Consider the following 26,672-nt stretch of genomic DNA (forward strand, 5'->3'; position numbering starts at 1 on the left):
TCGATGCTGGTATCCTTTATAACAACAATTTTCGCACGATCCCTTCGACGACTAGATTTTATCTTGTAATTTTTCGAGCTATTTTCCTTTCTAGATGCATATTAGGTGAGATTCATGCCTCAGCAACACTGCTGTAAATTAAATAAATATTTATCTAGTAGTTTTGCGGAAATTTCAGATATTAGCACTTTTATAGGTCATTTAAGGCGATTGAAATTCTAATCCGCCTGTCTGCTCTATTAAAAGGTTAAATCGAATCTGCATTTATATTACGATATAAAAAGTCACTAGGTAAAATTAGATTTCATATTCGAGTCTCTCCCCCCCCCCCCCCCCCCCCCCCCAGAAAAAAACGAATAATCCTGTGTGCGGGCCAGTTGTAGCGTCCAGTACCAGGCGATGGTTGAATGGGGGCAGGAGGAAATAATGTAATATGATCGTGATTATGGGTGATAATTTTTATGATATCTACATCCATACTCCGCAAGCCACCTGACGGTGTGTGGCGGAGGGTACTCTTGAGTACCTCTATCGGTTCTCCCTTCTATTCCAGTCTCGTATTGTTCGTGGAAAGAAAGATTGTCGGTGTTCCTCTGTGTGGGCTCTTATCTCTCTGATTTTATCCTCATGGTCTCTTCGCGAGATATTCGTAGGAGGGAGCAATATACTGGTTGACTCCTCGGTGAAGGTATGTAGATTCGCCCATGTCCGCGGTTACTGTCCCTCGCCCCACCCTCTCCCTTTAAATACATAATATTGCTACCTGGGGTTTTGGAGTAAGGAAGAACCGACAAGTAACACCTAATTTAAGCGCCACCGAAATGAACAGACTTTTGTCACCAAGCCAAATTATTTATTTGTTAGATCGAAAGGGCATTGACAGATCAATCACCAGGCTCATTTAGTGCTTCTGTCGTCCCTTTTGGTGTGTCTCGTAACTGACTCGACATTCTGGTTCGAAAAGACATGAGGCTAAGCGCAAAACTTCACAGCAGCAGTGTGCGAGGGGTACTCACAAACTTTTAATTATCACCTCGAAAAAATAAAGATACGTAATTATTTTCTTGTTTATTTGAAGATACGTATCTGTGGTCCTGGCACACCCCGAGATGCCCACGTGACAGTGCTGTAGCACATCCTAGATAAGCCAAAACAAAATGGCGCGGCCTGTTGGTGGTGTATCGTACTCCTGTTAGTTTTCTGAAGCAGTGGAAACGCTGCCGTTGTCAGGACGGTCCAGATGACTTCATTAGCCGTAGATGTAGATATAGATATAGACGGAGACTCTTCCTGGAAAATATTCACTCAGAATTTTAACCCAGGGCCAGTACGACCCTGAAGTTTTTTGTTTGTTACTGTGCATCAGCCACTGCACATACACAGCCATCTGCTACCAGTGTAAATCCAGCGTTGAGTCAGACCTAGCAGAGGACGGACGTTCATAGGTGTGAGACACTGTTGTTTAATTTATTTGAGAGAAATATTTTTTGAAGAGTCACTGTGACCGTGGAGTACACGATGTGCAACTGTTCTGTTGCTCAGTGTGAGGTACATTAAAGTGCAAATGGCACGTAAGAATGATATTTTACTAGCGAAATATGGTCTACGTCTAGGATTGTTAGAAAAATACAGCCGTGAAAGTCACGCCACTGCACACACACAGCCCTCTGCCACTAATGTAAAAAAATAAAATAAAATAAAATAAAGTGGCTTTCGTGATGAAAGTGATTCTGAAGCTGATCCTTCTGCAGCGGTTATGGACAATGGCGAAACTTACCAGGCTGTTGAATCTTAAGACGGCGATGAAGAAAATTTAGTCGTCCACGATAAAAATGGTCATTGCTGAAACACACATGTCCCTAATAGATAATGCTGCAGTCTATAATCCAAGAGTGTGGAAATAATGAATGGATTCATGAGTAATTGAAAACACCTCAAAATATTTGTGTAATATGTGCAGTTCATTAAACGAATAAAATTTTCATCTAATTAAATTACAAATTAAGTCTTTAAATCTGGATCACTTTCAAGATTCATTATTGAGAAGCTTCCGTTACTGTTTTTACTTGGTCTCGAATTCTGGAAGCATTAATAGCAATATGGATTAAAAAAGTACATGACAGAGGTAAAATAAAATGCGGTTAATACGTGAAAGTCAATAAAATATTATATATTGGGGCTGTTTCTCCAGCGAATAATAGAGGGTCACTGTTGCCCTTCTGTATAGTTGGTGTGACAATTTCAGAGGTGTACATTACTCGGGCTTTTCTACGCTAGTTTTATGTGGCCATCCCACTTTAAATCCCTGATAGGTCTCCGGATCTTGTATCAGAAGTTATACAAACCATGTAACATTGCAGGTACATTCCACTGACATATGCTGATGCTGTTTGCAACATATGTTGTGGATAAGGTTAGTAGTAAAGCAGAAATAAATTAAAATGCCATGCCTGATGTTAATGTTTTACTGCATGAACAGTGAAAATGTAGGAGCAATAAAGTTTTTTACTTTCATCATTTTGTGGGGAGAGATTATATCACTTAGTGAATACATTACGACAACATTTTTAATTTTTAAATTTGGTCACCAATTTTTTGTAACATTGCAAACCAAATGTTTGGTGTCCCTGGGTGATGCTAGACATGCAACCTGCATGTGGGACAGTGTACCACGCATCATGAACCATGAACCATTTAGTAATTCAGCTATTCTTACTGTTTGTCAAGCTTTTCTATTGCAGACACATATGAGACGACTGTCATTCGACTCTACAGGACAAGAAGCAATTTATAATTCAATAAAAAATCGTAATAAATATCATTTGATTCCAGAATATATTTATATACATTTGAGTAAAGATCCCTAAGCGGCGCACAAAGGTAAGTTAGGAGCACTGAAATACTAGTTAAGCAATGAAGTATACAGAAACAAAAAAAAAAACTACACTAGTTTACTGCCTTGTCACACACATAGGCCAGAAACAAGAGTTGCTATTTTTCAACTACCCACTTTCAACTACTTTTCAAAATTAGCTAAACATTATAGTGAGCTCATACTAGGGTATTAACACATTAGTCATATTCTGCTTACAATGCCAACTTACAATATCACACAGTGGTAACCACACAACACTCAGTGAAATATCGCACTAAATGGTAGTTTTAACATCTTGTTTCAATAAACATACGTATAGGTAACAAATGGGGTTGCATTGCTTTCAAGTACCCACTTTCAATTACTTTTCAAAGTCACCCAAACATTATAGTGAACACATGCTAGCGTATGAACTTTATCTTGCAGTACAAAGCATTTGTCATCTTCTGCTGATAATGCTAACTTGCAATCACACAGTGGAAATTGGTACTTACACCTATGCTGGTCTCCACTGGGTCAAAGGCACCATCCATTCTGTAGTTACAAATCATAGCTTCCAGTCCGGTAATAGCATGCTTTTTAGCCAAGGAAGTTGCAAAAGTTTCGTGTAGATGCATATCACGAACAATTTACAAAATCGATAGGATGATTATTAATATCATTTTCCACTCTTGGACTTGTGATTTGACGTATAATTTCCTCATATATCTTTAATCTACAACTGAAGCTCACCCACATTAAACTATTCCAACTGTTGTACCATTGTTTACAATCATATTCCTGCTTCTTTCCTAGTCATCTTGCACACAGTTATCACGATTTGATAATCATACATCTCCATTTTGTTAAAATTTTCAGCAAAATCTGAATTAAATCCAGATATATAAGGTAATATTTGTCTATGCAGAGCTTCTGCAATATCCCAGGCAGCTAATTCTGTAGAATATACCACTTAGCTAACTGTTAAATACACCATAGATTTCTTCTTTGACATTACAGGCCACCCTTTGTTTAATAGTTCTTGGCAGTCCACTAGCCCATAGCTGTCCCCCTGGCACAGCAACCGGACACATATGCAGTCCGTATCTCTTTACTGTGACAAATAAGACATGTGCAAGTTGGAAAGTACCAGGTGTGTGTGGTAAATTCTCCAGGATGAGCTGCCTGGTACAAAGGTTGGAACTTTAATAGTGCCAGCTATTTATTTACAGCTCGTACAAAATATATTCGTGTTTGAAAGTTTTACTGACCTTCAAAGTAGTCACCAGCATGTTGTATAACCCGTTGTCAGCGATGTGAAAGTCGTAGCATACTCTTAGCAGTGCCAGTTGTGTTGACAGTTGAGCGGCGCGGCCTATTGCCCGACGAATCAGTTTAGGAATCGAGTTGAATTCACGACGGCTTAAGTCAGGGGACTGCAGTAGGTGGTATAGCACTTCGCAGCCCCATCAGTTAAACAAATCAGTAACAGCTTGCACTGTACGTGCTTGAGCATTGTCCTGCAGAATGATGGACAGGTCCTGCAGAAAGTGTCATCACTTCCGTATCTATGCTGTTCATTTTTGGAACTCAACCTACGACCAGCTTAGAGACAGAAGTGATGACACTTTCAGCAGGACCTGACCTTCATTTTGCAGGACAGTGCTCAAGCACGTACTGATTTGTTTGACTGATGGGGCTGCGAAGTGCTATACCACTTACTTTACTCCCCTGACTTAAGCCCACGTGAGTTCAACTCGATTTCTAAACTGAAGGAAACACTTCACGGTTCAAAAATGGCTCTGAGCACTATGAATGGGATTTAACATCTGAGGTCATCAGTCCCCTAGACTTACAACTACTTAAACCTAACTAAACCAAGCACATCACACACATCCATGCCCGATGCAGGATTCGAACCTGCGACCGTAGCAGTAGCACGGTTGCGGACTGAAGCGCCTAGAACCGCTCGGTCAGAATGGCCGGCCACCCGTCACGGCATTCGCTTCAGAACTGCTACGAATTCGTCGGGCAATAGACCAAGCCGCTCGAACTGTCAACACAACTGGCATTGCTAAGAGTATCCTACGACTTCCACATTACTGGCAACAGGTTATACACAATGCTGATGACTACTTTGAAGGTCAGTAAAACTTTGAAACACATATTTATTTTACACGAGCAGTAAATAAATAGTTGCCACTACTAAAGTTCCAACCTTCGTATATTGTAACGACTCTGTATATTGACACCTCACTGTCTACGTCCAAACGTCTCTAATTCTTAGTTCTTGCCTTATATCAGGATGTAAACTGGAGGAATAACCTTTTTTTATATATTTTGGAACTTGGACTCTTAGATCTGTGAAAAACGCACTCACAACGATAGGAAATAACACATTTAAGCCATGTGAAGGTTTTAGACTCCAATCCAAACAAAATTTGAAATTGAAACACACATACATGTAAACTTTGTAGCAAACAAACTGAATATCCTAGCTTTTGCAGTGTGTGTTTTATCTGGTGCCAGTCATACCTACGAAAAAAATGGTGTCTCACAGATACTTTAAATCGGTTATTAGGTATCTTCAGGGAAAACGTGTGTAGCCCAGCAGAGAGATTCATGTGGCCCACTATTTAAAAATACTGGAAATTCTTTCTCCATGAATTCAAGAAATGTTGATTTTTTTTGTCACAATAGCGATAATTTATATGGAAATTACGATTTCAAGCACAGTTATAGTTCTCATCTCAGAGAAAATACCAAACTTTTAACACACAGGTTAGTATTTTATGCCCAGACACCACCCATCAAGTTTATAATAACCCAAAAGGCAGGAATGTACAGGGTGATAAGTGCAGATATTGTGATCATTGGTACCTTAATATGTATCCACTTCAGTCCGTTAGATGTTGTTTCTCTGCACGTAACAGACTTCCTGCCAACGTGTCATATAATTTACTCCCTGATGTTTTCTGCACAGTCGTAACTGCACCACTATGTGGGCTATACCTGTCAGTATAGACTAACATTTTGCATCTACGTGTCCACACCTCAACACCTTGCCTGCTGCCCCAGAGAAAATAAGCGTTAATGCCTGGAGGTACTAACTAACCTAAAAATAGCTATAATCATTAACTATAATTATAACAAACTAGTAATTATGGCTATTATTTGCTATAATTATTAGTCTGTAAACGTAGTAAATACTGATGTAATGCTGTTGAGTACACTGTCCACAGCCACCAATAAAAATATCTGCATTTGTACCCCTAACACATTTTATTTAAGATGGAGTTTGGTGCAATTTATTTATTATTTTTATTTTTTTATTTTTTAAAGACGAAAGTTAGACAGAGAAAAATGCCTTGGGCCACCGGCTAGGGCCTGTAAACGGAACCCAGCCTTGAAAGCCTGCGTTGTATGATATTTTAGCTGTAAAGCCATAAACCTGCAAAAATAAAATATTTTGTAGTAAAAAAAATTAAGTCGTTATGTTTTATTGCATTGTTGACTTGCTGCCGGGTACCAAATTTTAACCATAAATGGTACTGCAGTAATGTCTATAAACTAACGTCAAGCTTGTCATTCTTCTGAATTTCCTTTACATCTGCTCTATTTCTATGTAAAGAAAGGTAGGTCTACTTATTACTCTTTTCAACTTGACGTATCTCCTGTGTAACAAATTGAACGATTTGAACATTGTACGTTCTGGGACAGATAAATTGCATTTACACTTGCGTTACACAACGCCTTTCTTGTAATGCCTACCACTTAGGTTTTTCAAACGTGACAGTGACACACTAACCCTGACTAAACGAATCCGAGGCGAAGTACGCACATCTTCTTTGAATCTTCTCTGCCTCCTTCGTTAATTCAGCTGGGTAAGACCCCCAGGCATAAATGCATAACAATTAGTCAAATGGCAATTTCGTAATTAAATCTCACTTCTGTTTTTTTTTTCAACAAAACTGTTTCTGCCATGTGGTTTCCCCAAGACTAGATTTATACGACCTTAAATCGGCCCAGACAGAAAGTCATAGATATTTGACGACTGTAAAGCATTCACCCGACTCATCGTTGACCGCGTAGTCGAATGAAAGTTTTGACAAAGCCGTATCTTAAGCTTTCAGTACTAGTCGCGGTCTGGTTGAACACATGCTGGCGCATACAATATTCATTTTTGTTATTACAAAGTTACTGGATTAGATACCAGTCTCGATGTAAATGCAGCAAAAACTAAGCTATTCTTGTTTACCAAGTACAAGATGAGCAACGCAACTGTGAACTTCAAAAGACTACCGCGTGTCAGCCAAATTAAGCACCTCGAAAGCGTGATAACAGCCAATCTTGATCGTGGAAAAAGAGATTAGGTGTCGCAATGAGCTCCCCGGCTCCACGTTCCAAAAAACAAGTCGCTTGTTCTGTGATAAAAATCGGAATCTGAAATTCAGACAGAGAAGGGGGGATGTTATGCCTGTCCCGGCTGTGCTGTGTGGCGCAAACGCCTGCATCCTCTAGATATTTCAGTCGTGAACAGACTAGGTAGATCCAGTACGAGGTTGCTCAGGAAAATGTTTCGAATATCGGTGTGGTTTTAGAAAGGAATGATGAAGGTCTCGTAAGAGCTCATATAGAAAAAGGAAAACAGTTAAAGTAGGAAAAATAAAGCACATATGGTGTAAGAAAGGATAAAAAAAGTCTGCAGTTATTAATACTGAAAAGCAGACTAGGGTAAGCTATGACTTTGCAGACGATGGATATCATAGCTTCAGAACGTCAATGAATTGGGCGGGCATACAAGAAGATGGAGAGCATGCCAGAGAGACCGAAGAGGAGCGGCACTCGCTAGAAATCTGAGAATGATATTTAAGAAAATGAAAGACTACAGACAAAAACTCGGAAGTTATTTGGCAGTACTTTCTGAGTATTTTGGTACAAGTGATCCGTGTCTGTGGATGATCGTTTCATAGTAATGGCATTTCGTTTCATTTCTTACTCTTATTTATCTTTGTACAGGGGAGACACGAGTCCGTTACTATTTGAAAATGCACTAATTCACGGAGTATGTAAGTACTGAGGTAAAAACTGACAGACGTACCTGGTACAACATGCGGTTTTATTGAAACCAAAGACGAGTGCAAAAATTGGCCAACAGATTGCGCTGGACAGCAATACGTCAATGTCGTCGACTGACAGTCGTGTATACAGTGATTTACTGAGAGAGGGAGTCAGAACGTGCCTAGCCTGACTGTTAAACACTTGCTGGAAGGTATGACATTAATGCAGGCTGGTGGTCCACCCCATATTGTTGAAAGATCCCCTGCGCACATTGTTGAGGATCGGCGTGCTCAGCACTGATGCCCGTCATTCTTGACCTCCCAAGGCCCCAGACTTCAACCTGACCGGCTATTGGTTGTGTTCTTACCTGGAGCCGCAAACTCTACCGTGATCGTCCGACGTATTACGGAATATAAAAGACAACATCCGACGACAATTTCTCACCATACATACTTATGTGCTGTACAGCACTGTCCACTAGATTGTTCCTCGACTTCGGGTGTTGTTGATGAATGACAGCCGACAGGTTGAGCATTTGTTATAAAGAATATCGACTCCAACAAAAATCGAACGTTATGCTAATTATTGCTTGTTATGCTAATTATTGCTTTTGTACGATATGAAGCGCTATCTGTTGGCCGTTTCCTGCACTTTTTTAGTTTTATAAAGCCCCATGTCATTTCGAACAAATATGTAAATAGTTTACTCTCTACATTCATTATTACGTGAATTATTGTATTTTCAAATGTTAACGGACTTTTAGCTCATCCTGTACTTGTATTGCACTGAAAATATCCGCATAACACTGCAAATGTTGAAGGTATGTGCTGTTTTTTGGTTAGAAAGTATCTTGTCACATTCACCCACGGTGCTTCCTGTTGACATCAGTAATGCTCAGCTTACTCCGTCACCAAGCTTAACCCAGTACTGCTCGCTTCTATCTCCGGTTTGTTTTTCCTACGTATGGTGAAGCGAAATTCGCGCACTGTGGCTTCGCAGCGCGACTCCTCACATGCCAGCGATAAAAAAATGTGTCACAGAATTTCGTCCGGCGAGTACATCGGGCAGAAAAAGGACGTTAAAGAGTGGCAATATGGCAACACTGTAACCACATGTACAGTAACAAGCTCTGTCAACACGGAAGTTTGCGCTGGGCAGTTGGTGCAGTGGCTTGCAGTATACTGTATAGGATTAGCTTGTAAGAGGGCGAGGGTTCGACCCTGGTTTCAATAATATGTTTTTTATTTGGTAAGTGTAGTCCAAGTGGTACGGTACCAGGTATCTTAATCGTCAACAGCGATTGCAGCGGTCCTCTGGAAAACATTTCACTTACATACGGAAATCGTAGAAAAGGAACATTGCTCAGCTTTGAAACATGCCCTTTCCACGTCGTGGGCTCTAATTTATTCGCACCACTTCCTCTACTAGAAGCGAAACCTGTTTTCTTTATAACCTTCTCTAATGGTCACATTCGTCTTCTTTCGTTTCACCCTCTTTGGGGTACGCTGGATCAATCATTTCTTTGTGCGTTGTTCTTTTCTTAGGGCGCAGTATTTCTTCATTCTTTCTGATCTTGTGTGGCTTTGTCTTGGAACCTTATGTTTTCATCTTTAGTAGTTAATTTAGCAGTTCGATCAATAAGTGAATTTTCTGAAATCTTTAATTCCACTAGGTCTTTCTCAGTTTCTTTAAACCAGTTGGGCTTCGTTTTGCGGTTACGGAAGACGTCATAGATTTATTTAGTTAATCTGTTGGAATTCATTCTGAGAAGATGACCATAAAAATTTATTCTCCTTTTTCGCATAGAATTTGAAAGTTTTTCAATTTTCTTGTAGAGAGTTTCATTTTTTATGTATATAATCTTATTGTCTTGAAATTTTGGCCCAATGATTTTTCTTAAAATTTTTCTTTCCTTTACCTCAAGTTTCTCCATTTGGCCTTTGAAATTCATGTTAAGTGTTTCTGCTGCATACAGTGCTTCTGGCTTAATCACTGTCTTGTAATGTGTAATTTTGGACCCCCATGAAAGGGATTTTTTCTTGTATTTATTTTTTGTTGGTTGGAAGGCCAATTCAAGTTGATTTTTTCTGGATTCCATTGCTTTGCTTTCCCCAGCATTCCAACTAATCCATTCTCCGAGATATTTGAATTCCTTTACTATTTCAATCTTCTGTTCTTGAACTTTGAGGTATTTACATGAGTGCTTGATGTTTGTCAATATCTTAGTTTTTTCAAAGGAGATGTGAAGACCAATTTTAGCTGCTTGTTTCTTTAGTTCAAGGATTTGCTCCCGTGCTCCTTCCATTGTTTCAGCAAACAGGGCCATATCATCTGCAAAAGCAATGCAATTTACTTTAAGGTTCTTCTTTTTGCAACCCAGTCTTATACCACTCTTAATATTTGTGTTCCATTCTCTGACTACTTTCTCAAGAGCACAATTGAACAGCAACGGCGAGAGCCCATCGCCCTGTCGCACTCCCGTTTTTATTTCAAAGGGTTCCGATAGTTCGCCCATCAATTTAACTTTCGAAAATATATGGGTAAGGGCCGCTTTTGTAATATTAGTTGTTTCCTTATCCAAACCCATTTCTTCCAGGACTGACAACAGAGATTCTCTATCAATCGAATCATATGCTTTTTGAAATCAATGAAGGAGATTACGTATGTCTTTGCCCTTGATTTTTGGTATGCCATAATGTTTTTGAGGTTTAGTATCTGTTCCGAACATGATCTGCCCTTTCTAAAAACTCCCTGGTATTCCCCGATTTCCGGATCCAATTGCGGCTCTGCCCCGTTGAAAACGACACATATATCAGTACCAACTATTATTCTTACCTCGTTCAGGCCCATTACATTTCGTTAGGACCTTACGTTACCAGTAGGACTAGCAACGTGTTTTGCGAATAATGTCCAAACTCGGTTACAATTTGTATGTTATCACCATGGTCCCATTAACTGTTTCTACTATCTATTTGTTATTTGTCTAACCACGTATTTGTTGTGTTTATAAATGTTATAAATTTAGGGTACATGTGACAAAAGAAACAGTGTATATTACGGTATAAAATATCAGAATGAAATTAGCAAAGAAAAAAATGCACCCCATCTGAGGATTGAACCCTAAACCTTCTGCATGCCACCCCAAACCTCTACCTACTGCGCCAACTATACAGCGGATTCAATGTGATCCTGCCTGAGGTAGTCACTTTACATGTTGGTAAGCTGCCTCTTCTTAACGTCCTTTTTCTGCCGAATATACTCGCCAGACGAAATTTTGTGGCAGACATTTTTTTATCGCTGGCATGTGAGGAGCCCCAGTGCGCGAATTTCGCTTCACCCTATATTGTTGTCTGTACGTTAGCACTGATACACAACAGTATGAACAGGCTTACTGACTTAGGGGTTGGCCTATATACGTGTCGTCTATGTTTCATGAATGCAACGGAACTGTGGCTAGACGCCGCTATGCCAAGCTGTTCTCGCAGCGACAGCAATTACATCACAGTACTTGTGCATCTGTACACGAATGCCTACCAGAAATCGGTCCCTTCCATGATTGCATATTACAGGCTGTTTCGCTGTTATGAAGGTACTTTCACACAAACAAAGGTAACTGATCTAAATAAAAACCGAATAAATCTTAATTACACATATTACTCTGTAATGACGGATACCATGCTTCTCTGAACGACCTGCGAAACTGAATTTGTTTTCACCCGTCAGAAATACACGGAATAATTAATGTATTGGGATACATACTGCAGAATATGCATTTACATGCATGGAAGTATAAAATGGGAAAGCAGAGTAACGAATCACATTTTATTCATCTGTAAATTTCGAAGGCACGCCCCCATCTTCGGAAGGTAGTATAAATCTCTTGAACAGTTTGACACATTCGTCATGAAGAGAGTGTGCTCTTCATAAGGAACAACACAGATTATATCCATACACATTACACAATGTGTGTGAGTATGTTCCATATCTCCTCTTAAAGTACTTCACTGATTTCAACCACACTTGGTACAGTTATCCCTTACTGTCAGGCAAAAATCGCTTTGGAGGTGGACCCATTACCTAACATAGGAAATACGACAATCATAAACAATGAGACCCCTGAAAAAACTGCCGCATTGTGTATGACGTTTAAATTTATTACTTCTTTGCTACTAACTCTATTCGCAGGATATTTCGCTGACAATATCCACACATGCCGCTGAATGTACTGACGCAAATGACTCATTATACGAAACATATTTCAAAACATGTTTCGTCATAAACACTTGAGGTACGTGAAAAAATTTCCGCATAATGCATGAAGTCTTAACACATTTTTTTTCTTTTCTACCAACACACTCCTACAATCGAGTCAACTTAATGAAATCCCTGATTCCTGGCAGCGCTTTTCACAGCTTTCAAGTGCGACGTGCAAACGTCTGTAGGCGAAAAATATAGCCTTCTACAGAGCTATGAAGAACCGTTGCCATAGAGACGTTCACAAAATCACGCAACGCAGCTGCGCCCAGCATACACAAACTGTCCGGAATCTCGTTTCTTTACTTACATACATCTGCACATTACGCACATTTAATTGTACGCTTTTTTCATAATCTCAAAGGTGTGTTCACGGTTACATGGGAATGAAATTTTTTCGGTACTTCGCTACAAACACAGTTCATTTGTTGTTCTCGTATGTAACAGAAAAATTAATATCCGAGATATACTGATTTTGTCAGCCAGTGTTACAGATTAAGAAGGGGAACGTTTCGCCGGAAGCGTATAAAATTGCAAATTATATGTACTCCGTTGCATGGAGATAACTTGGGGCTGAAAATTGTTGCCGATGATACAAGTATAGCTACCACACCCAGCAGACAAGAATTAACTGATGAAATTGTAAACGATGTTTTTCAGAAAATCATTAAGTGGTTCTCTGCAAATGGGCTCTTATTAAACTGTGACAAAACATCATATACTACAGTTCCACACAGTAAATGGAATGACACCATTAATAAATATAGACTTCGATCAGAAATCGGTAGCCAAGGTAGAATATTCAAATTTTCTAGGTGTATGCATTGATGAGGGGTTGAACTGGGGAAAAAAAAAAAAAAAAAAAAACACTGAGAATCTGCTGAAACGTTTGAGTTCAGGTACTTCATGCTATTAGGGTCACTGAAAATTTTGGTGATATACATTTCAGTAAATTAGCTTACCACGGCTATTTTCATTCTCTGATTTCGCATGACATCATATTCTGGGGTAACTCATCATTGAGTAAAAGAGTGTTCATTGCACAAAAGCGTGTAATCAGAATAATTGCTGGAGCTCTTCCAAGATCATCCTGCAGACACTTATTTAAAGAGCTAGGGATCTTCACTGTAGCCTCATATATTCACTTATGAAATTTGTTATTAACAATCCGAACGAATTCAAAAGTAATACCAGTGTACATGGCTACTAAACTAGGAGAAAGGATGATCTTCAGTACTCAAGGTTAAATCTAACTTTCGCTCAGAAAGGGATAAATTATGCTGCCACAAAAGTCTTTGGTCACTTACCAAATAGTATTAAAAGTCTGACAGATAGCCATATTGCATTTAGAAGGAAATTAAAAGAATTTCTTAATGGGCACTCCTTCTACTCATTAGATGAATTTTTGGTTGTAGTAAGTGGGAAATTAACCCCCCCCCCCCCCGCCCTTCCCCCTCCCCCCCCCCAAAAAAAAATTAAAAATATTAAGTGTCATGTAATATTTTGTGTAATGTAATATCTTGTATAGACACTTTTTATTAACCTGACACGTTCCACATCATTACGAAGTGTCTTATTGCTGGCAACACTGCTACAGTGTGAGTTCAATACAGGACAACATTGTTGTATGACCCGGCAATATTGCTGGTGGAGCAGGTTATGGCAGGTAGTTGTCGAGGTATTGCTGGCGTCGTACACCTATGCTGGAGAATATTTCGAATGGTTGGGCTATATCTACCTCTGTCTTCGTATGTTCAATGAGAAATGCCCTCTGAAGAGCCACATCAAACTTCGGTATGAATCACCAGTAATAAAGAATCGAAGACTGATCGCCAATCTGGTTGCAAAGTGGTATGCAGTCTTCCATATCGGTTCTGATCTTAACAGTTTTCGAACCGGTTGCTATTATGATACACTATCGAACCCAGACATGGTTCGCAAATGCTAAATGTACACTACTGGCCATTAAAATTACTACACCAAGAAGAAATGTATATCATAAACGGGCATTCATTGGACAAAAATATTGTACTAGAACTGACATGTGATAACATTTTCAAGCAGTTTGGGTGCATAGATCCTGAGAAATCAGTACCCGAAACAACCACCTCTGGCCGTAATAACGGCCTTGATACGCCCGGGCATTGAGTCAAACAGAGCTTGGATGGCGTGTCCGTGATGCAGCATCAAGGATAACCGTAGCCAGGGTCTCCGAGATGATAGTCCATGCTGCTGCACACGTCGTCGAACTGTTCGTGCAGATAGTTGTCTTGCAAGCGTCCCCATCTGTTGACTCAGGGATCGAGACGTCGCTACACGATCCGTTACAGCCATGTGGATAAGATGCCTGTCATCTCGACTGCTTGTGATATGAGGCCGTTGGGATCAAGCACGGCGTTCCGTATTACCCTCCTGAACCCACCGATTCCATATTCTGCTAACAGTCATTGGATCTCGACCAACGCGAACACTAATGTCACGATACGATAAACCGCAATCGCGATAGGCTATGTCTCCTCCTTACACGAGGCATCACAACAACGTTTCACTAGGCAACGCCGGTCAACTGCTGTTTGTGTATGAGAAATCGGTTGGAAACTTTCCTCATGTCAGCACGGTGTACGTGTCGCCACCGGCGCCAACCTTGTGTGAATGCTCTGAAAAGCTGATCATTTGGATATCACAGCATATTCTTCCTGTCGGTAAAATTTCGCGTCTGTAGCACATCTTCGTGGTGTAGCAGTTTTAATGGCCAGTTGTGTATATATTAATACGTAACCCATATCTATCTGAACGTTCATTAGAATATCGTGTATAAATTTGAAGTAAATCGGTCAAGATCGGTACGAGTTTTTGGTAACAACATTCCCGCCTTACATATTACATATATATTTATATACTCTATTTATTTAAAAATATGTAGCCTATGTCCATCCGAACAATCATTAATAGTGTCGCGTAGAAATTTGAAGTAAATCGGCCAGGAAATTATCGAGATTTTTGGAAAATAGTTTCCCCTTTGTATATTACATATTTGTTTACATGTTAGATATATTAGAAAAATAGAAGCCTACGTCTGTCCGAGTGTTCATTGGAGTATCGTGTAAAAATTGGTAGTAATTCGGTCAAGTACTTTTGGAGATTTTTGGTAACAAATCAACGTTACCCCTTTGTGGCAACGAAAATGTTGAAAAGTACTTGACCGATTTACGCCAGATTTAATCAACGACTTGTCTTTATGTAGGAGTATAGATTCAAAGTAGTGTTTTTCAACCTTGTGGAAGAGCGTCCAGAATCAAAAGTAAGAGTTTCGGAAGTAGTTCGTTTATTTAAAAAAAGACTGCATCCAAAAGCCTCGATTTCTCTTTTTCTTTCTAACTTCTTTCATCGTGGAATGCAAATCCACGGAAGTCGCATTCAGTTTCACTAGTTTCGTTCATTTCGCGGCAATACTCTAGGCCGTGTAAACACTTTCGCCCGGAAATGTATTGCCGCAAACGATGCAATGGCCGGCAATGTTAGTGGAGCTGCAATTCATTTGGTCGAATATGTTGCCGGAATGTTGTTGGCACAATGCAATTTCTGTTGCATGTATAAACGTACCAATATTGTAACAGTAGTAACTTTCCGCTTGTAGGGCGATATGTAAGCAAGTCTGCAGAGAATAGGTTGTTATATTAGGTAGTTCTATTGCTGTTCTTAACCTTCCCCCGAATTAAATTTTATCGTACACGCCGTATAGCGAGGCACCTGCAGGCCATGTTAGAATTTCAAGGCCATTGGTTATGTTTTGTGTAGACATGGCATAGTCTAAAGTAAGCAGGAGCGTACACGGTAAATCGCTTAATAGTTTTGAAGATTTCGTGACAATTGGCTCTCGGCATATTTGCTAGTATTCGATATTATCACGTGTTCTGGCATTCTTAAGATTGGAACTGAATTAGTACGTCTTGTGTGTTACTGGCAGGGTGCAAGTTCCGTTAGCGCATCGGCTGAGGGGAGGGGGGGGGGGCAGGAAGGAACCATCGGAGGGGGGTGGGGGTCACAGCTGCCGCCCCTACCCATCGCTCGGTACGCCCTTGGTAGTGGAGCTACATTACCCGTACAGCAGAATCGTGAAAATAATCTCCATGAAAAATCGCGCACGACTCCCCCAACCAGTCAAGTAACGCGATTTTATGTATGTCTCTATGACAAGGCATCTCCCTATTGTTTCCTCGTGCAGTCGTTTTGTGCTTCACAGTTAAGAGCTGGCAACAGCGCAGCCAGCTGCTAGAGATTTCTCTCCCGGTCTTGACTATCTTATAGCCCCCAGGTTACAAACAGCCATGCACCAGCATTACGGTATTAACCGATTTAACCGGGGGCTATCCGTTTTTGAGACTCTTCCTCGACCCCCCAAACGGTTTTGGACTGTTTTTGCAAAACCATCCGTTTTCAGAACGTGTAAATAAAAATATATTATTTATCACTTCAGTTTCTGAATTTCATCCATAGTGGATACTTTGAATCATCGCTCTGGCAACTCATCCTGGGAATTTATCGAACTTTTAGGTAGTGTACATAGTGTAATGGTTTTTTTTTTGCGAAATCAAAAACTCTACACGTTAAAAGTGAGAACAAAACTTTTCTAGAACTCTACTCTGCTTTACAAGGCGCTAGCTTGCATGAAAGGGCAGAAAATAATTTTGTCCCTTTAAAAGTAAAGGAAATTACTACTAAATGCGTTGCCGAAAATTTAGTTAAAGTCTTTGAGAGTGAAATGTACACTCTTCCCACAGTTACTTAGAATTATATTAATAAATGCATGTCCCAATACAGTGGCATGTCTGTATTTCAGTACTTAGCTCTGGAAAAAGAGCCAGAGCGACAAGCAGTGGAAAAAACTTCGTCACTTTTAAGAGACGTTAATACTGTTATTGATGACTTTAGACTCTTTGATGAAGTAAGTGCTTTAGGAACGCACTACGTGCAACTTTGGCAGGAAAAAGTGTTGCTGAGAAATGGTACCAATAGGTGAGTAGTAGTGTTGATTGGAAAGAGCTGCTTACGGAAAAGTGTTGCGGAGAAATGGTACCAATATATGAGTAGTAATGTTGATTGGAATGAGCTGCTAAGAGTCATACGGTACTATTTTGCCATACCTGCAGATAATGCAGATGCAGGGTGAATATTTTTCTCTGCTAAACGGTCAATGGGCGGATGAGCGGAATAAGCTCACTGTTGGAAATTTAAAGCTGTTGTTGCTCACACTGTACAACATTGAAAATGTAGCATGTGTTCAGTACTATGACAGAATTATCTGTAAAAATGATTTCCTAAAAATGTCCAAGGAAATGAAAACTATATGAGATGAACCGCACTACCTTGAATACTCCCAGTTTTTGTACATTAAAATATGGTAAAATACTGCCTGAATTTCTCATATGTAAAAAGAGAAGCACAGTTGAACGGAATAGATAGTGTCCTGAAAAGACGTTATAAGATGGGCATCAACAAAAGTAAAACAACGGTAATACAATTACTTGAAGAAATACAGCAACCAGCCACTTTTAATACAGGCAAGAAGAGAACCGAAACTTTTGAAATGTTCTACGGGAGAACGCTGACAGTATAACTAATGAGGAAGTACTGAATCTAATCGGGGAGAGAAAAAAATTATGACACAACTTGACTGCAAGAAGATTCAGGCTAATAAGACATTCTGGGGCATCACATTATAGCCAACGCCCCCTCTCCCTAGAATACAGAGTTCAGTTTTTATTCATTGCAGAACTCTCATACACTTCTAGAAGTTAGTTCTTGTGGCATCACACGTCCCCCAACTCATGAACTCATTTATATATATATATATATATATATATATATATATATATATATAAAATATTTTTAAAAAATTTATAGTTTTACCTCCTCTTACCCCCCCCCCCCCCCCTTTTTGCATTAATGTCTACGAAAGCCATTGGCGGGGGATAAGGATCGTAGACGGAGGAACAGATGGACGTTAAGTTACAGTAGTGAAGATGAAAAGGCTTGCACAACACAGACTTGCGTGAAGATCATCATTAAACCATACTCGAGTTGAAGACAACGACAACAAAAGAGTAATGGCTAAGGGCGTGGCACGTGCGTCTGATCAGAAAAGATCAGAGACACACATGGAGTGGAAGAGAGAGATATAGGTACGCAAATTATTTTGTCTTCATTTGGAGGACGTCTTGTATTATGAAACCGAACAAGAACAGCTTGTATGATGGTATGGTGCAAGTGGCTGGCAAAAGCCATAAAGGTAAACATGTGGCAGCTATACACTTAACTTTGAATTTAGGTGATAAGACATATTTGTCAGAAAAATATATAATGGCAATAACTGGGCAAAGATGCAATACATTTTTGTGGAACATTAAATTTGTTAATTTTCATGGCTGCACTTACAGCTTACATACTTGATTTTTTGGGTAGATAACTGGCGCTAATAGTTAAAGAAGAGTTCTATTTATTTTCCATCTAGATAAGAGTAATTTGTTGAACAAAAGGAAAAAAGAAAGAAAAAGAACTTGCTGCACACCGAATCTTCAGGTGAGAAGGATAGGAAGGTAAATACGTATATTCAATTATGCCAGCCGCTCCTGCATGTTAAGAAAGGAGTACGAGACAGATACAATAATGAAAGTTTGAAAATGATCAGTAGCTACATTTCTTTTGAAACATTTCACAACAACGTCGAGATACATATTCAGTTCATGATTTCAGTCCTATCTGAATTTGTTAAAAGTTGATATTTTGAATCTTATATGTAGTTGCTCGGGAAAAAGTATGGCGGAATTTTTTTATTTTAATCATAAATAGAACAAATTAGAGCTGTACTTACAGGGTCTCTTAAAGCGAAAGAATTTGAGGCATAATACATTCAAAGATGAAGAGATTACGAATTGGTTACTGACAGCACCCCCTATATTTAGGTCTATTGTTTAAAATGTACTGGTGAAATATAATTGAGTTACGGATTTGACAGCCTGTTCATTTTTCGTATGCACTATCCTGATCTGTAAGGTGTAAGTCTTCAGTTGGTTCTACAGACTGCGGTAATAAATTCACCAATGAACGAACATCTGTTGGCAGTATAATTAAGTCTAATTTTTGACACTGTGGCTTCATGGGCATATTAAAATAAGCAGGCACGCCTGCAGTGAGTGCTTTTGCTAGATATCCATACATACTGTTGAACAAGTTCCTCAGAAGAGACAGGACAAAATTAAAGTTATGTTTACATCACCTGAACCTTTACACCAGTTTGTAAAGCAGGCCGACAAAGAGAAGGGCATGTTTTAACGGTTGTATATGAGAGCAATTTCGAGTCTACGAAGTGAACAAAACAGAAATTTAAAGCAAAGATAAATGTTAATTACTCAGTACTTACTCTGCGATATTTGTAGACAGAACTTAACACTCAAGTAAGTGATGCATACATTTATTCTACACTATTGAGAATCCACCACGTACTTTACGCACTGCTTTTTGCTAGCATGGTGATCGCCTGTATGAATCAATGCTCAAATGCGTCCGGTATTACACAAATCCTTCCCTCCAGCTGAGAGAAAGGTACAAGAAACTGACAGTGAAATACTACGTGTTCATCTACGAGTATTTCTTTTTATTTAGGTTAGACTGTGTACAACAAACCATGTGCTTCATAGGCAAAGAAATCATAGGATTCATATGTAAAGTATGTTTTGTTATAATTTCCAAGAGATTACACTTTACATATTATCTCTTCACTGGAAAACGTATTTTATAGTACTTTCAAAATGAACGGATTGTTCTTTATCTCGAATTATGGTAGAATCTTATTGGGTATAATGGATCGCTGTATAAGATACGGTTTCCGAATATGAAATTTGGAAAGATTGCAGCAAGCCTAGAATCGGTTCGTGCAACGTTTCATGTTACGAAGAAAAATATGTCGACGTGAAAGAGCGATGTTCTTTGTGGCCCTCTATCGGTCGCTTCTGGAATTGCTAACCGACGCCATCTTGTTTGTCTATACATCGACTGCAGTGCTCCGCGTAGCGCTACCAGATGTCTCCCGTGCTGCATTTCCGTATAAGAAACACTCGCACGAAGACACATAGTACGCACCATCAACGGATACATGTTCTATGTCCAAATTACTTACTATAAAATATTCATAAGGTTTGGGCAAATGTAACACAATATACGCTATATTCTGTATAACCCACAACGTCCAAGACAAATATTCTGCACACGAAAAATTAAACACGCCATAGTATCATGAGCAACCGCAGAAACTTTTCCAAGCGGGGCACGATAAACTTGCTAGTTTTGTAATAACTGATTTGGTGAGTTGGAAAACGCGTGGTGCCCCAAAAACTAAATTTGACAAGAAATATACAAAACTTATTGTATCTCAAAAGGCAGAACCTATTATATCTCAAAAGACTGAAAGTTATGTATTCACTGGTAGTATTTTGAAGGATTACTTAGGTACCTATGCGGTAAGCATATTTCAATAGTACACACGTGTACCTTTTAATGTTTCATTAAATCCAGGCCATCCACTGGTTTCTGAAATAAAGCTAGAAAATATTCACAAAAATAATTATTTAATAGACCTACAACTTTATGATGAATCTAAAAATGAAAAATCAGAGTGACTGAAAAACTAAACCTGGATTTGAACAAAAACGCCACATTAGCCCCCGTCCCCCGAAGTGGAGAAACTGAGAATAATCTTTAAAAACGCTTCATTCAACTTTGAGCCATTTACGAGTAATAACACTATGTTTGGTTAAAAGACTTCACATCTCTTCACGCCAGCGGATTTATTCAATTGCCTTTATGATTTCTATTTTTTAACTTCGACTTCATAAGTAAAGTTGAGGAAAATGTGTTTTGAAAACTACGTTTTATGGGTTTGTAAGATGAAGCGTAGTCCAGGACCAATATAAGACTATAGATGAATCTGGAAAACCTCCCAGAATCATCCTCAAACCCGCTATAGAATCAAATTTTGGTAGCCAATGACTGAACCAAGGTACTCATCGTCACTCCAGTTCGTCACATTACTGTGGCTACATGTGATTCTTGAGTTGTACCCACAGTCTTTGAGAATGTCTCAGTTCTGGAGAGCACCTTTTTAACCTTGAAATGTCACATTTTTCTCCCTCCCTTCTAGCGCACGAAATGCTCTTTTCGTTTTTCGAGTGACGTGTAAGGTCTGAACGAGAAGGCGTCAGCAAAAGATTGAAGCTGTTACTTCTCGTCACGTTTCTGCAAAATGTTCGTATCCATTTGACTGCAGATCAGCGCCGAAACCGCAGCCGCAAGAAAGGAAACCGGCATAATTACGTCTGAACTCAGTGACAATGACTGCTAGAAATTCGAGCAGGTTGTATAATGAATAAAAAACCTATACCCAGACTCCAAGAATGGGCAATGTCCCCTGTTATCTCTCCTTGCGGACGCCAATGACTATGATTATATCTTTTTGACTGAGACGTTTTCCCAGCAATAAACAAAAATATTTCCTAGTTACAATGTCTCTGTTCGGGTCAAGGATTTCTGCATGTTTTCCTTGGTTGCGAGGCAAATGGTGGAAACGAAACTACCTCACAAATATATCCAGCACCCAGTGATGAACCAATAATTTTTTTTTGTTGGGGAGGGAGGGGGGATATATGAAGTTATTCACTGATATTTTTTGGAGGAGGAGGGCTAACAAACCTATTCTTTGCTTTCTTCTAATGTGAATTAGGCATACTTCTTGCAATAGATTGCAAAGCCGTTAAGCAAATATCTATTTCGATAGTGTGGGAAGGTGTTATTCAGTCACTGCTGTCTTGTTTTATAAAGCGAAACAATTCATTAATATTGAAAGTCGTAAATATGGATCCAGTTTTATAGGTTCTGAATCCTGAAAACAGTTCAGTTCCTTTGAAAAACGACATAACTGAGAAGACATTAGTTCTACTTTTCTTCCAGACGACTTCCGAACAATAGTTCAGATTTGCAGTAGACCGCAATTCAAGAAGCAGGCGTTTATTTTGTTTCTTCGTAGTCTCCAAAAATCTTACGCAGAGTTTTCGAACGTAGCTTTCGATTCCACAGCTCGGGAAACAAATTCTTTCATGACATCTGTGAGATTAATTTTCCCAGACCCGTTTTGATGAACATGAAGGAGGAGTTGATGAGCGAGTCTTGACTGTGTCACTGTTGACCTGGTGCAAATTTTAAGTTGCCGCAAGTCGTCGAATGACTTCTCAGAGGACACTGACGATACTGGAAATGTTGTCATCAGAATAAACATGTGTTTGGTGAAGTACAGGATAATTTTTATGGTTGGTTCTAAGTCAATTTGTGGGGGCAGAAACTGTATCTCACTCCCCTTCTGCAGACTTTGAAGGGGGCAAATGCTCGCTCGCCCCTCCCCCCCCCCCCCCCAAACCCCCTCCCACTCCGCCCTGACAATTGACTGATACGCCGTTACCAGTACCGCTATCTAAATATTCCCTATGATAGCCCGCTGGGTTATGGCTGAGCCCTATGATGAGGCAAGATCTAAAACGGTCGTCCTAAACAATCCAGGAATAAAACGTCTGCTAGTCTTTTTTCTTAATCCAAGCTAAAGCTTTCCTGTCTGACAGATATTTCTGTAAATTTTTCGCCCTTGTTCCGTAGATTTATTTTGATGTTGTACTATGTGCTGTTGTGGCAACGCTTTGAGCATGTGGAAAACTCATATTGCACAGAGGACAGCTGTAGGTGCTCCAAAAGACGTCAGGGGAATAGATCCTCAAACTGTACAAAAGTAATACAGTATCAACCTAGGAAAAGTTTTTAACTCTTACCAAGAGATGGGATGATGCCTGTTTTGCTGCTCTGTGCATGGGCGTTTGCAGAAATTTATCCAAGAGGGAGCAAGAGTCTAAAATTGCCATGTTTTTATATACAACTGATTCGGTGAGGTTGAGTGCCTATCGTGCCTCTAGAGCTAAATTTGGCATCAAGCACGTAGTACCTGCTGCATCAAAGAAAAAAAAAATGACGCACGACTGAGAAATTATCCGAATGGGGCAGAAATCGGTAGATGTGATGAACATGTACAAGCAAACAAATGATTACAATTTTAGAAAAGCTGAATGATTTTATTGAAAATAAAGAGCCTCACAAATTCAGCAAGTCATCTTTGGCCCTAATGCCGGTATTACACTATCAAATTTCTTTGTCAAAGATTTGATCAAAGATGTGATCAAATATTCGTGAAATATATTTAACAAAAATCTTTGACGTGGTGCTGAAAAGGGGTATTACATTGTCATCATATTTTTCGTCAAAGTTCAAGATGGCTGACACAAACAACTTTTTATTAACCGCAGCAGTTGCATGTACCACAGTTGCGCTGTGTGCACATGCGGAAGAGAAGCGGAAAAAAAGGAAACGTTACTGGGTGAAGCCGTGCGTTTTACGACGACATGATAGAAGCATTCAACAAAACATGTTACGTGAGCTTATAGTGGAGGACGTCAAGTCGTACATAAATTACTTAAGAATGGATGAGCATATGTGTGCTCAGTGAAGTGTATCCACATATCAGAAAGCACAATATTCACTTAAGAACTGCTATATCTGCAGAAGACAGGCTCACTGTAACACTCCGATTCCTTGCTACAGGAGAGGGTTAGGTTAGGTTAGGTTAAGTCTCCAATCTTCTTAATCAATTTTTGTATTCAGGGTGCCTCATGCTGTAAAGCGCCTCATCAGCTTCATACATCTCTATTAATTTTGTAGTTGTCGGTACACACCAGTTGTATTTACTGGCAATGTTTATAAAAACACTACAGATGACAGAACACTTCAGCGATACTAGCGCTCCACGTGTTAACATGTCACATTGCAGTGAACAGAAGACAAGCGACTTCTTTGATCAAATCTACAACGAGTCTCTAGATTTGATCAAATATTTGACGACATTTGACAAAGTTCCCTATTACATTATCAAGTTTCTTTGACAGAGATATTTGACAAAGATATTGGACAAAGAAATTTGATAGTGTAATACCGGCCTTACGCAAGCAGCTATTCGGCTTGGCATTGATTGATAGATTTGTTGGATGTCGTGCCAAATTCTGTCCAGTTTGCGCGTTATATCGCCAAAATCCCGAGTTGGTTGGAGGGTCCTGCCCGTAATGCTCCGAACATTCTCAACTGGGCAGAGATCTGGCTTCTTTGCTGGCCGAGGTAGGATTTGGCTAGCACGAAGACAAGTAGTAGAAACTCTCGCCATGTGCGGGAGACATCTTGCTGAAATGTAAGCCCAGGATGGCTTGCCATGGCTGAAGTTACTTCGACATCTGTAGTACTGAGTCAAATGCAACTCGTTAATCGAAAAATGCTGCATCTATCTGACTGCCTTTGTCCATGGCTTTGTTACGGGACAGTTATTTGGAACAGTGGTGCAACATATCTAAATTCATACAAATTCGTATTAGAGATGCACCTTCTAGCTGAACAGTTAATTGCAATCAGAGAAATGAATTGATATTGAATGTACAAATTAGAGATGGGAGATCCGCTCCTGAGCTAATTCATAGAGTTGAATCTTTCAAAGGAGTGAACAATCAGTGATTCAGAAAAAAAGAACGGTAGCTCCAAACGCTTCCCACAGCAGAGAGAGAGAGAGAGAGAGAGAGAGAGAGAGAGAGAGAGAGAGAGTCGGAGCAGATCAGCGGGGCCTCTGCTGGTTAGAGCACACTGCACGCACGCCACACAACACAGCCAGCGCAGGCCTCTGCCCTGCTTCTGCCTGCATTGTGCAGTGCCCCATTGGATTTTGTGTTTCACATATGCCGTGCCGTCTCTGTGCTTCCTCTGGCGCGTGGCGCGTGCAGTGTCTGGCGTAGCTTAACTTAGCATCGCACTCAGTCGGCGATCGTTTCAGTCGCACGTCCTGCCTTCTGGGCAGCTGATGCGAGCAACAGGACAGAGAGTAGCGGAGAACATAAGAACTACTTGCAATAACCTGCTCGCAAGAGAACGGACGATTTGTCTCGGAGCTCACCGCTCCCCCACCCACGGAACTTGCCCGCTCAAAGCTCACCCCACCGTTCTCGACTCTAGCTAGGGCGTTGAGCAAAGCAACTCGGGTGTCACTCCGGTCTTAGCTCACGCAGTAATACAGCTCGCGGCTCGACTCAGCGCCTCTGCATCGGAGTTTGCCTCTACTGGATATTGTTCTTCGTAGTAATACCGTTATGTATATTACTTAATTATGTTATGTATACATCATACTCTGAAAGTACTTGTATGGAGTGTAGCCTTGTATGGAAGTGAAACATGGACGATAACTAGTTTGGACAAGAAGAGAATAGAAGCTTTCGAAATGTGGTGCTACAGAAGAATGTTGAAGATTAGGTGGGTATATCACATAACTAATGAGGAGGTATTGAATAGGATTGGAGAGAAGAGAAGTTTGTGGCACAACTTGACTAGAAGAAGGGATCGGTTAGTAGGACATGTTCTGAGGCATCAAGGGATCACAAATTTAGCATTGGAGGGCAGCGTTGAGGGTAAAAATCGTAGAGGGAGATCAAGAGATGAATACACTAAACAGATTCAGAAGGATGTAGGTTGCAGTAAGTACTGGGAGATGAAGAGCTTGCACAGGATAGAGTAGCATGCAGAGCTGCATCAAACCAGTCTCAGGACTGAAGACCACCACCACAACAACAATACATCATTTGTTTTTATTTTATTTTTATTTGTTTAAACTGATCGGATTAGGTTCCTGACAGCTCCTCTTACTATAGGATTTTTTATTATGGTCACTCGAATTTACGCTTTAATTACGAGTGAACCAATAAATGTATAGCAAAAGGTGATACATCAATATTTTCCTTGTTTGATTCTGCAGAAGGCTATATGCAGCACTTTGGTCTTACAGTCAAATTTATATATTTTTTTCTTATTGTAGTACGGATTTTGCGATTTTAGGCGTCTTTAGAAGGAAACGTTCACTTTAAAAATATATGGCTTGCAATGTATTTGTACGAGGTTAATGAAATTTTAATACATTATAGCCAGATATATTGTTAATGTAAATCTCAAGTTACAACATTTTCCGATCACCCAAAAAACCACGATAGTGCAAAATAAATCAATAATCAAAAACTTTGTCATATCGTGGAAATTTCAATAAACAATACAAAATTCGTACTCATTATCCGTGTTACTTCAAAATAGGATCAAAATACAGGTGTAGTACTGGAATAAACCAAGTTTAAAGGGCAATGTGCCTTCCATTTATTTTCTATTGTGAATGAGTGGTGAGTCATGAAAAAGAGCTAGTTCATTTCAGGGAGTGAACAGTTCTGACCCGATCTCTGAAAAGAACAGTTTTGCCTATCTCTAGTACAAATGATGGTCATATTCTGTAGTAATCTGAGACAGAACTGGATGCTAGTTGGAAATAAGGGAATGTTTTGGA

General features: G+C 39.7%; 1 protein-coding gene across 2 annotated transcripts in view; it reads right to left on the reverse strand.

Annotated features, from left to right (window-relative positions):
- LOC126355848 (activating transcription factor 7-interacting protein 1) overlaps positions 1-19,796 on the reverse strand; it is a 280,695-nt gene extending 260,899 nt beyond the window's left edge. Inside the window, exon 1 of one of the 2 annotated variants that reach the window (XM_050006328.1) lies at positions 19,590-19,796. The gene's annotated coding sequence lies outside the window, so the exon portion shown is untranslated. The remainder of the gene's footprint in view (positions 1-19,589) is intronic. The other variant, XM_050006319.1, reaches the window with a different exon arrangement.
- Between the last annotated feature and the right edge of the window lie 6,876 nt (positions 19,797-26,672).

Source organism: Schistocerca gregaria, chromosome 3 (genome assembly GCF_023897955.1).
Source record: "Schistocerca gregaria isolate iqSchGreg1 chromosome 3, iqSchGreg1.2, whole genome shotgun sequence".
NCBI lineage: Eukaryota > Metazoa > Arthropoda > Insecta > Orthoptera > Acrididae > Schistocerca > Schistocerca gregaria.